The 18,629-nt window shown below is 19.4% G+C and overlaps 1 protein-coding gene across 4 annotated transcripts in view; it reads right to left on the bottom strand.

Annotated features, from left to right (window-relative positions):
- The window catches only part of LOC145246821 (pleckstrin homology domain-containing family G member 5-like), a 1,071,747-nt gene that overhangs the window by 797,674 nt on the left and 255,444 nt on the right, over positions 1-18,629 (bottom strand). The window lies entirely within an intron of this gene.

Below are 18,629 nucleotides of genomic sequence, written 5' to 3'. Positions count from 1 at the left end.
CTGTGGTTCTGAAACGCAAATAGACACCTAGAGAACATTCCCCAAAGGTATACGATAACATAGTTGCAAAATAAATTGAAAAAAGTGTAGGTGCTAGGATATCACCCTGCTTCACACCATTGTCAACCGAAAAGGGTTCCGATAGGCATCCGTTGAAGTTCAGGCGAGCCTTTATATAAGTGTGGATCTCCCTGAGTAATCATAGAAATTGAGATGGGCATCCCAACTTCCCCAGAATTATCCATAGGGCACTTCTGTTCACCGTATCAAAAATTTTAGTCAAATCAACAAAAACCTGATAAAGCGGAACACTGTGTTCAGTACATTTCTCCTGCAACTGCCGAGCAGAGAAGATCATGTCCGTGGTTCCTCTGCCCGGACGAAAGCCACTTTGGCTTTCTGGAATGACGGATGGACAAATATACTTTAACAATCTATTGAGTAGAACTCTGGAAAATACTTTGCCAACGGCTTCCAACAAACTTATTCCACGATAACTTCCACAGTCGGTCCTGGGCCCCTTTCCCTTGTACAGTGATATAAGAATTGCATCAACCCAATCCTGATGGACGGGAACACCCTTCCAGACATCAGTGATAAGATGAAGAATTTCATGAACAAGTTTATCACCCCCATGTAAGAGGACTTCCACAGGAATACCATCAAGCCCTGGAGCTCTCCCAACGTTCACTTCATTGATTGCATCTCTAATTTCATTCTCAGATGGGAACACAGACATTTCATGGATAAGCTTTTGTTTTGATAAAAATTCATTGATGACGTCCTCATCAACATTAGAGGGGTTGTCAAAGAGATCAGAATAATGCTCGGTCCAACGAAGGAGAATCTTGTTAGGATCCTTTATAAGGGCAATTGCATCACTTGAGAGTAGGGGAGATGTAGATAGTGTTTGAGGACCAAAAGCTTTTTTAAGCAAATGGTACATGTGTTTGAGGTCTTTACAATCAAAACGCATCTGGATTTGGTTGGCGAGTTTAGTCCACCACTGATTCTTCATTTGGCAGAGTCGGTTTTGGAGAATACCCTTGTTTGCTTTAAGTGACTGTTGGAGGGACTCTCGACCTCCATGAGAGGCAGACAACATCTTATGGTGCAACTCATTTTTAGCACTTAAGAGTTGAGTAATTTCAGAATCATTATCATCAAACCAATCCTGATGTTTAGATTTGCGGAAGCCAAAAACATCTACACTTATTTCATAGATTGTCTTTTTAAAATGCGCCCACAACCCATCAAAATCAGCAGAATTAACTATGGATCGAAGCTTTTCACGTACACTTGGATCATCCAGCCTGGACACATCAACCCACCCGGGAATCCCAACATCACCGAACCTACACTTCCTCCTTATACAGATTTTCAATTTCCCGTGCACCAAAAAGTGATCTGTGCCGCATTCAGCTCCACGCATAACATGCACAATACAGACGTCCCGCAAATCTACCTTCCTGGAAATAATGTAATCAATCAAGTGACCTTGTTTTGAACGAGGTTGGGTCCAAGTAAGCCTATGGACCTCTTTGTGGCTGAAGAAAGTGTTACAGATAGCAAGGTCAAACTGAGTGCATAGATGGAGAAGATGCAGACCATTACTGTTGACCCTACCTACACCAAACTGGCCGAGTGAGTCCCAAGTGTGATGATCCTTGCCAACCCTTGCATTTAGATCACCCATGAGTAAGATCTTCTCAGATAAAGGAATAGAGGAAATGGTATGACTGAAATCTCGGTAAAACGCCATGATGCTGTCTTCATAATGACCTATGGTAGGGGCATACACAGATAAAATCATCATATACCTACTGTGTGCAAGAGGGAAGCGCATCATCATAATTCTGTCACTTACACAGATTGGCTGTTCAATCCTCTTCACCAAATCAGAACGCACTGCAAAGCCAATTCCACCCTCTCGTCTCAGCCCCGATGGTTTCCTTTCCAAAAAAAGGTGTATCCCGAGCCCACTTCCACCAATTGATCCTCACCACTCAATCGTGTTTCAGACAATGCTGCAATGTCTATGCTGTACCTTGCAAGCTCTCTTGCAACAATAGCTGTCCTACGCTCAGGTCTTTCACTATCCAGGACGTCTAGCAAAGTTCTTACATTCCACGTAGCAACAGTTAGGTTATTCCTCTCCTGATAAAATTTTGATTTTCCTTGTTTATTATTTTTCTTCAACTTTATCTTGTTTCTCCTGCAAATATAGAGCAGCCACCGACCGTAGGAAGTCGACCAATTAATAAAAGGGTAGACAATTTATAGGTCACCTTTTCTAGACCCTTCCCAAATTCATGGGTGAGCAGTGTATCCCTAGAAAGGCTGCTCAGCCACCAGATCATCCATCGAAGTTGCTTCCACCCTGTAAGTGATTTAGTCGACGATGTTAGATAAATGTGCAGATTTGCAGCTATGCACTTCCAGCCCGGTAAGCCTGTGCACGCCGCCACTCACCTATCGCCATAGGACTTTTACTTTTTTTTTTCTTTGAAAGATATTTGCACATAACGATTGCAACAGAACATGCTTGTGCTACACATATTGTACCCTCTCGCACCCTACCACTGGTTGCACAGTGACAAACTAAGATGTTGAGATGACTGAGCAAAGTGCGCATGTTTTATTATCACGGAGTTTTAACCTCTCTGGCAGCTGAACATATACACACACATACACATAAGCAAGCAAACATGCATATATATATATATATATATATATATATATATATATATATCCCTAGTTCTCACAATATAGTAACCCTCCAGAACTTGAGAGGGAGGCTAACAGATACTACACCTTGTCCAAGGGTGACCTGAAACTATGCAATGCAAAGGCGGTCATCTCGCTGGGGTAGTAGGTATACCCGCATACCCAAATATATATATGTATATATACATATATACACACACACACACACACACACACACACACACACACACACACACACACATATCTATATAAATATATCAACATGCATCAACTGTTTCTTAATTAATCCCATTTTTTTAATATTTCTCACGAACACCATATGTTAACCATGATATCAATAACATATATGATATGGCAGATTTAGTATTATAGAAAAAACTCCAGCAGGTGTCTCGCTATAAAACATAAAAATTTGAATGTCAAATGTTTGTATTTTACAGCATCACCAAGTTGACATTATGTAACAGAGCGTATATGGGTCCGTGTGAGAAAATAAGCAGCAACAGAAGGATAGCTGGCTTGCAAAAGTATTAGCAGCAGCAGCAGCAGCAGCAGACGTTAAAGCACGCACACAAATTAGTAAGTGTGCCCGAGCTTGTGTCACAAGAAAAGGAAAGAAAACTACATTACGTGGTTGAGGAGAGAAGCAAGTTTCGGAAGTTTTGGAAGATGGACATGTAAATACGAGGGCGAGAAAGTGCTGGCTAATGCCAGCGGGAGGTGGCGAGAAAAAAGACTTTTAAAAAGCACATGCATGTGTGAAAAGACTTTTGAAATATAATGAAATGCGTTGTTTTGGAAGAACCATGAATAAATGCATTTCATTTGCACTGGAAAAAAATGGTGACTCGGATTTTGATTTCTTTCCTTTTTATTTGTTTGTTTCCTTTGCGACGGTACCAGACCGCGTTTGGGTCTGAAAGATTTGAACTGTCACGACACAGTTATAAAGTAACGGTCGCATTACAGTTATGTGATATACTTTATTTGAGATGGATTAAAAAACAAGTTTGGGAACTGAATTTTACAAAAACATTCTTATATGATTTTCTGGGTTTGTATTACTGTACACATAGATTCGAAAGAGTTGTCAAAAAACAAATATATAACAAATAAATATTATCAAAGGCAAGATAAGTTATTTTTCTACCTAACTGGATACTTTTTTTTGTTTTTATTCAATGTAACATGTTTATTCAGCTCGAAAAACATGCAGTGTTTACCGATGTATTGGAAAATTCAAAATGGCGCCCGACACGCTCTTTAACATGGTAAGTTTGGGAAAAGGTGTTATAAATAATAAATTAGACAAAATACTATTAAAAAACACCGAATATATGTCAACTTATGTCACGGTAACATATAATGAGCGAATTTCTAACAGTATTCTGTCTAGTTTATTATTTATAACATCTTTTCCTCAACTTACCGTGTTAAAGAGAGTGTCGGCCGCCATTTTGAATTTTTCAATACATCAGTAAACACTGTATGCTTTTCGAGCTGAATAAACATGTTACATTGAATTAAACCGCGAAAAATATATCCAGTTAGGTAGAAAAGTAATTTATCTTGCCTTTGATATTTATTTGTTATATATTTGTTTTTTGACAACTTTTTCGAATCTATGTGTACAGTAATACAAACCCGATTTTTTAATTTTTAGATGCATATATATTTTTTTATTTTTAGATGTATATATTTTTTTTATTTTTAGATGTATATATATATTTTTTTTATTTTTAGATGTATATTTTTTATTTTTAGATGTATATATTTTTTTTATTTTTAGATGTATATTTTTTTATTTTTAGATGTATATGTTTTTTTATTTTTAGATGTATATATTTTTTATTTTTAGATGTATATTTTTTATTTTTAGATGCATATTTATTTTTATTTTTAGATGTATATATATTTTTTATTCTTAGATGTATATATTTTTTATTTTTAGATGTACATTTTTTTATTTTTTGATGTATATATATTTTTTATTTTTAGATGTATATTTTTTTATTTTTAGATGTATATTTTTTTAATTTTTAGATGTATATATTTTTTATTTTAGATGTATATTTTTTTATTTTTAGATGTATATATTTTTTTATTTTTAGATGTATATTTTATAATTTTTAGATGTATATATTTTTTTATTTTTAGATGTATATATTTTTTATTTTTAGATGTGTGTTTTTTATTTTTAGATGTATATATTTTTTTATTTTTAGATGTATATATTTTTTATTTTTAGATGTATATTTTTTATTTTTAGATGTATATATATTTTTTATTTTTAGATGTATATATTTTTTATTTTTAAATATATATTTTTTTATTTTTAGATGTATATTTTTTATTTTTAGATGTATATATATTTTTTATTTTTAGATGTATATTTTTATTTTTAGATGTATATTTTTTATTTTTAGATGTATATTTTTTTATTTTTAGATGTATATATTTTTATTTTTAGATGTATATTTTTTATTTTTAGATGTGTGTTTTTTATTTTTAGATGTATATATTTTTTATTTTTAGATGTATATTTTTTTATTTTTAGATGTATATATTTTTTTATTTTTAGATGTATATGTTTTATTTTTAGATGTATATTTTTTATATGTATATTTTTTATTTTTAGATGTATATTTTTTATTTTTAGATGTATATATTTTTTATTCTTAGATGTATATATTTTTTTATTTTTAGATGTATATTTTTTTAGATGTATATTTTTTTATTTTTAGACGTATATATTTTTATTTTTAGATGTATATTTTTTATTTTTAGATGTATATATTTTTATTTTTAGATGTATATTTTTTATTTTTAGATGTATATATTTTTTTATTTTTAGATGTATATTTTTTATTTTTAGATGTATATATTTTTTTTATTTTTAGATGTATATTTTTTTATTTTTAGATGTATATATTTTTTTATTTTAAGATGTATATTTTTTTATTTTTAGATGTATATTTTTTTATTTTTAGATGTATATTTTTTTATATTTAGATGTATATATTTTTTTATTTTTAGATGTATATATTTTTATTTTTAGATGTATATATTTTTTCATTTTTAGATGTATATTTTTTTATTTTTAGATGTATATTTTTTTATTTTTAGATGTATATTTTTTATTTTTAGATGTATATATTTTTTTATTTTTAGATGTATATTTTTTATTTTTAGATGTATATATTTTTTCATTTTTAGATGTATATTTTTTATTTTTAGATGTATATTTTTTTATTTTTAGATGTATATTTTTTTCTTATTTTTAGATTTATATATTTTTTTTATTTTTAGATTTATATATTTTTTTATTTTTAGATGTATATTTTTTTATTTTTAGATGTATATTTTTTTATTTTTAGATGTATATATTTTTTTATTTTTAGATGTATATTTTTTTATTTTTAGATGTATATTTTTTTATTTTTAGATGTATATTTTTTTATTTTTAGATGTATATTTTTTTTTTATTTTTAGATTTATATATTTTTTTATTTTTAGATGTATATTTTTTATTTTTAGATGTATATTTTTTTAGTTTTAGATGTATATTTTTTTCTTATTTTTAGATGTATATATTTTTTTATTTTTAGATGTATATTTTTTTCTTATTTTTAGATGTATATTTTTTCATTTTTAGATGTATATTTTTTTATTTTTAGATGTATATTTTTTTTATTTTTAGATGTATATTTTTTTATTTTTAGATGTATATTTTTTATTTTAAGATCTATATTTTTTTATTTTTAGATGTATATATTTTTTTATTTTTAGATGTATATTTTTTATTTTTAGATGTATATTTTTTAGATGTATATTTTTTTATTTTTAGATGTATATTTTTTATTTTTCGATGTATATTTTTTATTTTTAGACGTATATTTTTTTATTTTTAGATGTATATATTTTTAGTCTTAGATGTATATATTTTTTTATTTTTAGATGTATATTTTTTTAGATGTATATTTTTTTATTTTTAGATGTATATTCTTTATTTTTAGATGTATATTTTTTTATTTTTAGATGTATATTTTTTTATTTTTAGATGTATATATTTTTATTTTTAGATGTATATTTTTTTTATTTTTAGATGTATATTTTTTTATTTTTAGATGTATATTTTTTATTTTTAGATCTATATTTTTTTATTTTTAGATGTATATATTTTTTTATTTTTAGATGTATATTTTCTATTTTTAGATGTGTGTTTTTTATTTTTAGATGTATATATTTTTTATTTTTAGATGTATATTTTTTTATTTTTAGATGTATATATTTTTTATTTTTAGATGTATATTTTTTATTTTTAGATGTATATTTTTTTATTTTTAGATGTATATTTTTTATTTTTAGATCTATATTTTTTTATTTTTAGATGTATATATTTTTTTATTTTTAGATGTATATTTTCTATTTTTAGATGTGTGTTTTTTATTTTTAGATGTATATATTTTTTATTTTTAGATGTATATATTTTTTTATTTTTAGATGTATATTTTTTATTTTTAGATGTATATTTTTTTATTTTTAGATGTATATTCTTTATTTTTAGATGTATATTTTTTTATTTTTAGATGTATATTTTTTTTATTTTTAGATGTATATTTTTTTATTTTTAGATGTATATTTTTTTAGATGTATATTTTTTTATTTTTAGACCTATATTTTTTTATTTTTAGATGTATATTTTTTTTTTTAGATGTATATATTTTTATTTTTAGATGTATATTTTTTATTTTTAGACGTATATTTTTTTATTTTTAGATGTATATTCTTTATTTTTAGATGTATATTTTTTATTTTTAGATGTATATTTTTTTATTTTTAGATGTATATTTTTTTATTTTTAGATGTATATTTTTTTTATTTTTAGAGGTATATTTTTTATTTTTGATGTATATTTTTTTATTTTTAGATCTATATTTTTTTATTTTTAGATGTATATATTTTTTTATTTTTAGATGTATATTTTTTTATTTTTAGATGTATATATTTTTTTATTTTTAGATGTATATCTTTTATTTTTAGATGTATATATTTTTTTATTTTTCGATTTATATTTTTTATTTTTAGATGTATATATTTTTTTATTTTTAGATGTATATATTTTTTTATTTTTAGATGTATATTTTTTTATTTTTAGATGTATATTTTTTTTATTTTTAGATGTATATTTTTTTATTTTTAGATGTATATTTTTTTATTTTTAGATTTATATATATTTTTATTTTTAGATGTATATATTTTTTATGTTTAAATGTATATTTTTTATTTTTAGATGTATTTTTTTTATTTTTAGACGTACATATTTTTTATTTTAAGATGTATATTTTTTTATTTTTAGATGTATATTTTTTAGTTTTAGATGTATATTTTTTATTTTTAGATGTATATTTTTTTATTTTTGATGTATATTTTTTTATTTTTAGATGAATATTTTTTTATTTTTAGATCTATATTTTTTTATTTTAAGATGTATATATTTTTTTATTTTTAGATGTATATTTTTTTATTTTTAGATGTATATATTTTTTCATTTTTAGATGTATATTTTTTTATTTTTAGATGTATATTTTTTTATTTTTAGATCTATATTTTTTATTTTTAGATGTATATATTTTTTTATTTTTAGATGTATATTTTTTATTTTTAGATGTATATTTTTTATTTTTAGATGTATATTTTTTTATTTTTAGATGTATATATTTTTATTTTTAGATGTATATTTTTTATTTTTAGATGTGTGTTTTTTATTTTTAGATGTATATATTTTTTATTTTTAGATGTATATTTTTTTATTTTTAGATGTATATATTTTTTTATTTTTAGATGTATATGTTTTATTTTTAGATGTATATTTTTTATATGTATATTTTTTTTATTTTTAGATGTATATTTTTTATTTTTAGATGTATATATTTTTTATTCTTAGATGTATATATTTTTTTATTTTTAGATGTATATTTTTTTAGATGTATATTTTTTTATTTTTAGACGTATATATTTTTATTTTTAGATGTATATTTTTTATTTTTAGATGTATATATTTTTATTTTTAGATGTATATTTTTTATTTTTAGATGTATATATTTTTTTATTTTTAGATGTATATTTTTTATTTTTAGATGTATATATTTTTTTTATTTTTAGATGTATATTTTTTTATTTTTAGATGTATATTTTTTATTTTTAGATGTATATTTTTTTATATTTAGATGTATATATTTTTTTATTTTTAGATGTATATATTTTTTTATTTAAAGATGTATATTTTTTTATTTTTAGATGTATATTTTTTATTTTTAGATGTATATTTTTTTATATTTAGATGTATATATTTTTTTATTTTTAGATGTATATATTTTTATTTTTAGATGTATATATTTTTTCATTTTTAGATGTATATTTTTTTATTTTTAGATGTATATTTTTTTATTTTTAGATCTATATTTTTTATTTTTAGATGTATATATTTTTTTATTTTTAGATGTATATTTTTTTATTTTTAGATCTATATTTTTTTATGTTTAGATGTATATATTTTTTTATTTTTAGATGTATATTTTCTATTTTTAGATGTGTGTTTTTTATTTTTAGATGTATATATTTTTTATTTTTAGATGTATATTTTTTTATTTTTAGATGTATTTTTTTTTTTATTTTTAGATGTATATTTTTTATTTTTAGATGTACATTTTTTAGATGTATATTTTTTTATTTTTAGATGTATATTTTTTATTTTTAGATGTATATTTTTTATTTTTAGACGTATATTTTTTATTTTTAGATGTATATATTTTTAGTCTTAGATGTATATATTTTTTTATTTTTAGATGTATATTTTTTTAGATGTATATTTTTTTATTTTTAGACGTATATTTTTTTATTTTTAGATGTATATTTTTTATTTTTAGATGTATATATTTTTATTTTTAGATGTATATTTTTTATTTTTAGACGTATATTTTTTTATTTTTAGATGTATATTCTTTATTTTTAGATGTATATTTTTTTATTTTTAGATGTATATTTTTTTATTTTTAGATGTATATATTTTTATTTTTAGATGTATATTTTTTTTATTTTTAGATGTATATTTTTTTATTTTTAGATGTATATTTTTTATTTTAAGATCTATATTTTTTTATTTTTAGATGTATATATTTTTTATTTTTAGATGTATATTTTCTATTTTTAGATGTGTGTTTTTTATTTTTAGATGTATATATTTTTTATTTTTAGATGTATATTTTTTTATTTTTAGATGTATATATTTTTTATTTTTAGATGTATATTTTTTATTTTTAGATGTATATTTTTTTATTTTTAGATGTATATTTTTTATTTTTAGATCTATATTTTTTTATTTTTAGATGTATATATTTTTTTATTTTTAGATGTATATTTTCTATTTTTAGATGTGTGTTTTTTATTTTTAGATGTATATATTTTTTATTTTTAGATGTATATATTTTTTTATTTTTAGATGTATATTTTTTATTTTTAGATGTATATTTTTTTATTTTTAAATGTATATTCTTTATTTTTAGATGTATATTTTTTTATTTTTAGATGTATATTTTTTTTATTTTTAGATGTATATTTTTTTATTTTTAGATGTATATTTTTTTAGATGTATATTTTTTTATATTTAGACCTATATTTTTTTATTTTTAGATGTATATTTTTTATTTTTAGATGTATATATTTTTATTTTTAGATGTATATTTTTTATTTTTAGACGTATATTTTTTTATTTTTAGATGTATATTCTTTATTTTTAGATGTACATTTTTTTATTTTTAGATGTATATTTTTTTATTTTTAGATGTATATTTTTTTATTTTTAGATGTATATTTTTTTTATTTTAAGAGGTATATTTTTTATTTTTGATGTATATTTTTTTATTTTTAGATCTATATTTTTTTATTTTTAGATGTATATATTTTTTTATTTTTAGATGTATATTTTTTTATTTTTAGATGTATATATTTTTTTATTTTTAGATGTATATCTTTTATTTTTAGATGTATATATTTTTTTATTTTTCGATTTATATTTTTTATTTTTAGATGTATATATTTTTTTATTTTTAGATGTATATATTTTTTTATTTTTAGATGTATATTTTTTTATTTTTAGATGTATATTTTTTTTATTTTTAGATGTATATTTTTTATTTTTAGATGTATATTTTTTTATTTTTAGATTTATATATATTTTTATTTTTAGATGTATATATTTTTTATGTTTAAATGTATATTTTTTATTTTTAGATGTATTTTTTTATTTTTAGACGTACATATTTTTTTATTTTAAGATGTATATTTTTTTATTTTTAGATGTATATTTTTTAGTTTTAGATGTATATTTTTTATTTTTAGATGTATAATTTTTTTATTTTTGATGTATATATTTTTATTTTTAGATGAATATTTTTTTATTTTTAGATGTATATATTTTTTTAATTTTTAGATGTATATTTTTTTATTTTTAGATCTATATTTTTTATTTTAAGATGTATATATTTTTTTATTTTTAGATGTATATTTTTTTATTTTTAGATGTATATATTCTTTCATTTTTAGATGTATATTTTTTTATTTTTAGATGTATATTTTTTTATTTTTAGATCTATATTTTTTATTTTTAGATGTATATATTTTTTTATTTTTAGATGTATATTTTTTATTTTTAGATGTATATTTTTTATTTTTAGATGTATATTTTTTTATTTTTAGATGTATATATTTTTATGTTTAGATGTATATTTTTTATTTTTAGATGTGTATTTTTTATTTTTAGATGTATATATTTTTTATTTTTAGATGTATATATTTTTTTATTTTTAGATGTATATGTTTTATTTTTAGATGTATATTTTTTATATGTATATTTTTTTATTTTTAGATGTATATTTTTTATTTTTAGATGTATATATTTTTTATTCTTAGATGTATATATTTTTTTATTTTTAGATGTATATTTTTTTAGATGTATATTTTTTTATTTTTAGACGTATATATTTTTATTTTTAGATGTATATTTTTTATTTTTAGATGTATATATTTTTATTTTTAGATGTATATTTTTTATTTTTAGATGTATATATTTTTTTATTTTTAGATGTATATTTTTTATTTTTAGATGTATATATTTTTTTTATTTTTAGATGTATATTTTTTTATTTTTAGATGTATATTTTTTATTTTTAGATGTATATTTTTTTATATTTAGATGTATATATTTTTTTATTTTTAGATGTATATATTTTTTTATTTTAAGATGTATATTTTTTTATTTTTAGATGTATATTTTTTATTTTTAGATGTATATTTTTTTATATTTAGATGTATATATTTTTTTATTTTTAGATGTATATATTTTTATTTTTAGATGTATATATTTTTTCATTTTTAGATGTATATTTTTTTATTTTTAGATGTATATTTTTTTATTTTTAGATCTATATTTTTTATTTTTAGATGTATATATTTTTTTATTTTTAGATGTATATTTTTTATTTTTAGATGTATATATTTTTTCATTTTTAGATGTATATTTCTTATTTTTAGATGTATATTTTTTTATTTTTAGATGTATATTTTTTTTCTTATTTTTAGATTTATATATTTTTTTTTTTTAGATTTATATATTTTTTTTTTTTTAGATGTATATTTTTTTATTTTTAGATGTATATTTTTTTATTTTTAGATCTATATATTTTTATTTTTAGATGTATATTTTTTATTTTTAGATGTGTGTTTTTTATTTTTAGATGTATATATTTTTTATTTTTAGATGTATATTTTTTTATTTTTAGATGTATATATTTTTTTATTTTTAGATGTATATGTTTTATTTTTAGATGTATATTTTTTATATGTATATTTTTTTATTTTTAGATGTATATTTTTTATTTTTAGATGTATATATTTTTTATTCTTAGATGTATATATTTTTTTATTTTTAGATGTATATTTTTTTAGATGTATATTTTTTATTTTTAGACGTATATATTTTTATTTTTAGATGTATATTTTTTATTTTTAGATGTATATATTTATATTTTTAGATGTATATTTTTTATTTTTAGATGTATATATTTTTTTATTTTTAGATGTATATTTTTTATTTTTAGATGTATATATTTTTTTTATTTTTAGATGTATATATTTTTTTTATTTTTAGATGTATATTTTATTATTTTTAGATGTATATATTTTTTTATTTTAAGATGTATATTTTTTTATTTTTAGATGTATATTTTTTTATTTTTAGATGTATATTTTTTTATATTTAGATGTATATATTTTTTTATTTTTAGATGTATATATTTTTATTTTTAGATGTATATATTTTTTCATTTTTAGATGTATATTTTTTTATTTTTAGATGTATATTTTTTTATTTTTAGATCTATATTTTTTATTTTTAGATGTATATATTTTTTTATTTTTAGATGTATATTTTTTATTTTTAGATGTATATATTTTTTCATTTTTAGATGTATATTTTTTATTTTTAGATGTATATTTTTTTATTGTTAGATGTATATTTTTTTCTTATTTTTAGATTTATATATTTTTTTTATTTTTAGATTTATATATTTTTTTATTTTTAGATGTATATTTTTTTATTTTTAGATGTATATTTTTTTATTTTTAGATGTATATATTTTTTTATTTTTAGATGTATATTTTTTTATTTTTAGATGTATATTTTTTTATTTTTAGATGTATATTTTTTTATTTTTAGATGTATATTTTTTTATTTTTAGATGTATATTTTTTTTTATTTTTAGATTTATATATTTTTTTATTTTTAGATGTATATTTTTTATTTTTAGATGTATATTTTTTTATTTTTAGATGTATATTTTTTTCTTATTTTTAGATTTATATATTTTTTTATTTTTAGATGTATATTTTTTTATTTTTAGATGTATATTTTTTTATTTTTAGATGTATATTTTTTTATTTTTAGATGTATATTTTTTTAATTTTTAGATGTATATTTTTTTATTTTTAGATGTATATTTTTTTATTTTTAGATCTATATTTTTTATGTTTAGATGTATGAATTTTTTTATTTTTAGATGTATATTTTCTATTTTTAGATGTGTGTTTTTTATTTATAGATGTATATATTTTTTATTTTTAGATGTATATTTTTTTATTTTTAGATGTATATATTTTTTTATTTTTAGATGTATATTTTTTTATTTTTAGATGTATATTTTTTTATTTTTAGATGTATATTTCTTAGATGTATATTTTTTTATTTTTAGATGTATATTTTTTATTTTTAGATGTATATTTTTTATTTCTAGACGTATATTTTTTTATTTTTAGATGTATATATTTTTAGTCTTAGATGTATATATTTTTTTATTTTTAGATGTATATTTTTTTAGATGTATATTTTTTTATTTTTAGACGTATATTTTTTTATTTTTAGATGTATATTTTTTATTTTTATATGTATATATTTTTATTTTTAGATGTATATTTTTTATTTTTAGACGTATATTTTTTTATTTTTAGATGTATATTCTTTATTTTTAGATGTATATTTTTTATTTTTAGATGTATATTTTTTTATTTTTAGATGTATATTTTTTTATTTTTAGATGTATATTTTTTTATTTTTAGATGTATATTTTTTTATTTTTAGATGTATATTTTTTATTTTTAGATGTATATTTTTTTATTTTTAGATGTATATGTTTTTTTATTTTTAGATGTATATTTTCAATTTTTGATGTGTGTTTTTTATTTTTAGATGTATATATTTTTTATTTTTAGATGTATATATTTTTTTATTTTTAGATGTATATATTTTTTATTTTTAGATGTATATTTTTTATTTTTAGATGTATATTTTTTTATTTTTAGATGTATATTTTTTATTTTTAGATCTATATTTTTTTATTTTTAGATGTATATATTTTTTTATTTTTAGATGTATATTTTCTATTTTTAGATGTGTGTTTTTTATTTTTAGATGTATATATTTTTTATTTTTAGATGTATATTTTTTTATTTTTAGATGTATATATTTTTTTATTTTTAGATGTATATTTTTTATTTTTAGATGTATATTTTTTTATTTTTAGATGTATATTCTTTATTTTTAGATGTATATTTTTTTATTTTTAGATGTATATTTTTTTTATTTTTAGATGTATATTTTTTTATTTTTAGATGTATATTTTTTTATTTTTAGATCTATATTTTTTTTTTTTAGATCTATATTTTTTTATTTTTAGATGTATATATTTTTTTATTTTTAGATGTATATTTTTTTATTTTTAGATGTATATTTTTTTAGATGTATATTTTTTTATTTTTAGACGTATATTTTTTTATTTTTAGATGTATATTTTTTATTTTTAGATGTATATATTTTTATTTTTAGATGTATATTTTTTATTTTTAGACGTATATTTTTTTATTTTTAGATGTATATTCTTTATTTTTAGATGTATATTTTTTTATTTTTAGATGTATATTTTTTTATTTTTAGATGTATATTTTTTTATTTTTAGATGTATATTTTTTTTATTTTTAGATGTATATTTTTTATTTTTGATGTATATTTTTTTATTTTTAGATCTATATTTTTTTATTTTTAGATGTATATATTTTTTTATTTTTAGATGTATATTTTTTTATTTTTAGATGTATATATTTTTTTATTTTTAGATGTATATTTTTTATTTTTAGATGTATATATTTTTTTATTTTTCGATGTATATTTTTTATTTTTAGATGTATATATTTTTTTATTTTTAGATGTATATATTTTTTTATTTTTAGATGTATATTTTTTTATTTTTAGATGTATATTTTTTTATGTTTAAATGTATATTTTTTATTTTTAGATGTATTTTTTTATTTTTAGACGTACATATTTTTTATTTTAAGATGTATATTTTTTTATTTTTAGATGTATATTTTTTAGTTTTAGATGTATATTTTTTTATTTTTAGATGTATATTTTTTTATTTTTGATGTATATTTTTTTATTTTTAGATGAATATTTTTTTATTTTTAGATGTATATATTTTTTTAATTTTTAGATGTATATTTTTTTATTTTTAGATCTATATTTTTTTATTTTTAGATGTATATATTTTTTTATTTTTAGATGTATATTTTTTTATTTTTAGATGTATATTTGTTTTATTTTTAGATGTATATATTTTTTCATTTTTAGATGTATATTTTTTTATTTTTAGATGTATATTGTTTTTATTTTTAGATGTATATTTTTTTCTTATTTTTAGATTTATATATTTTTTATTTTTAGATGTATATTTTTTTATTTTTAGATGTATATTTTTTTATTTTTAGATGTATATATTTTTTCATTTTTAGATGTATATATTTTTTTATTTTTAGATGTATATATTTTTTATTTTTAGATGTATATATTTTTTTATTTTTATTTATAGATGTATATATTTTTTTATTTTTAGATGTACATTTTTTTATTTTTAGATGTATATTTTTTTTATTTTTAGATGTATATTTTTTTTTATTTTTAGATATATATTTTTTTATTTTTAGATGTATATTTTTTTATTTTTAGATCTATATTTTTTTCTTATTTGTAGATTTATATATTTTTTATTTTTAGATGTATATATTTTTGTATTTTTAGATATATATTTTTTTATTTTTAGATGTATATATTTTTATTTTTAGATGTATATTTTTTATTTTTAGATGTATATTTTTTTATTTTTAGATGTATATTTTTTTATTTTTAGATGTATATTTTTTTTACTTATCACTGTAGATCACTACGTATTAACACACACGCACATACACACACACACGCACATACGGACATGCACACACATACACACACGCACATTCACACATGCATTTATATTTAATGGTTACCATATCTATTATTTATTATTAACGATCCCCATATTGTACTATAGTCTGCTTAGTAGGTAATTGTCGCTCAGCATACGCGTTGTTTTTTTGAGTCGTCTTACTCTCCACCGTTCTACTCTATCTATATATGTTTTTACTTCATCTTATAAGGGTAATTTCTGTTATACATAGAGAGATTGAAAAGTCTGGCATGGCTGACCACATATGGAGGAAGAATGGAGGAAGGTTGGATATTACATGGACTAAAACGTTGCAGAAAGTAACACCAAAGATGAGAAAAGTATTCCGAAACAGTTCTTTGCCTATAACTTTTATTTCATTCCGTAAAGGTACATCGTTTCCCTTTTCCCTCCACGTGTATTTAGCCATACTCTGACGTTTCCATCTCTCAACGTATTACAGCTTTTGTATATTTTTCTAATCTTACGTATAGCGGGAAACATGTTTCATCTTTGTAGATTTTGGAATGTGACCATCACGTGGTTGTTGCATAAATTGAAATTTAGATACTTGAATTTCAATTATAATCAAACTGCACTTAACCGCATTAGTTCTTTTCATTGTCTTATGGTAAACTGAATCGTAAAATGATATTGACAAATGCTAAAGAGCAAATGCCTCTAATTGCTACCTTCTTTCCTTTTCCCGTTTGTCACTTCCTAAAGCAAGTAAGTTTTCACAGGAGCGTGTTAACTCAAAGTATTTTAAACCAATGGAAAATCGTTTCAAACTCTCAAAATAACAAGTCTATGTCAAAGTAATAAACTGACACGAACTGAAAAAATCTTATTAAAATTAGGAAATAAACAGCCAAAAGCTAGAGTGACACTTTATCAGCAGATCATATTGAAGAACCCAATAACATACCCCTCCCGACGTGCCTTTGGCCAAGGGAGGCAAAAAAAGAATCCTCTCTTCAATGACTCACATACAGGCCTTCTTCATATTACACACACATTTTTACACACTAGCGAGAGTAAGATGAACAGAAGTAAACTGCTACTCACAGATGTACATGCACTAACAAGAACAAGGTAAACCAACACACACACATACACAACAGGGCTTTGTGTACAAACTTATCTTTAGTTGACTTTTGATAACTAAATATTTTCATTTACTAGCCAAATAGTAAAGTTACTAGCCAAATCCACATGATTTTTGGAATATGATATCTTCGTTCTGTGACGATTATGTACATAATAAAGTTTTTTTCTGTATATTTTTTAAATATACAAAATTTTATGTTGATGCTTGAAGGTATAAACATTTCTTCAGGTGTTTTTTAAACAGCTTTCGTTAAAAAAAAAAAAAGTATATTGTTCTATTAAACTTTTATTGTTTAAATAATTTAACTTCGTTCGTTTTATTAAAAAAAGTTGAAAAGATATTTTTCACTCAGTAGTGGGCTTTGGAAAATTATCAGTGAAAGATATGCACTCACCAAAAGATAAGTGTTTCATTATTTCTAGTCGCCATTTTGAAAAATCATTTGCAAATACGACTGTTTCACTCGCAATGTAGAGCCCTGCACAATATCACGCTGCCAAATACTCACATACTTATATTACTTACACATGCATATTCATACTATGAACATATTACCATACATATATCTTAGCCTTGTGACTACGAATTCAATTTTCTTCACCAAATTCGAATTTGCATAAATGAATATTTACTAATTGGAGATAATTTTATATGCTTGTAAAATTATAGATATAAAAATGTGCTGTTATAAATTTTCATTTACAAAACTCCGTTTACGTTTTCGTCAGCACTTGGTACATGGTGACTCTTTTATTCTCTTAATGTTTCATTTATTTCCATTTTTCTATGCATGTTTATATACCTTTTATTTTCTTCCTTCACTAAAGCATAACTTTTATACACACCATATATTAAATGTTGGTGTGGTTCTTGATTATATTTAAAGACACTGTGGTCGTCCAAAATGGCCCTAGCAAAGCCAG

The sequence above is a fragment of the Euprymna scolopes genome, chromosome 24 (assembly GCF_053919585.1).
Source record: "Euprymna scolopes isolate OS-2025 chromosome 24, ASM5391958v1, whole genome shotgun sequence".
Taxonomy (NCBI): domain Eukaryota; kingdom Metazoa; phylum Mollusca; class Cephalopoda; order Sepiida; family Sepiolidae; genus Euprymna; species Euprymna scolopes.
The sequence above is the reverse complement of the archived record's forward strand: the minus strand, read 5'-3'. Positions and strand labels throughout refer to the sequence as shown.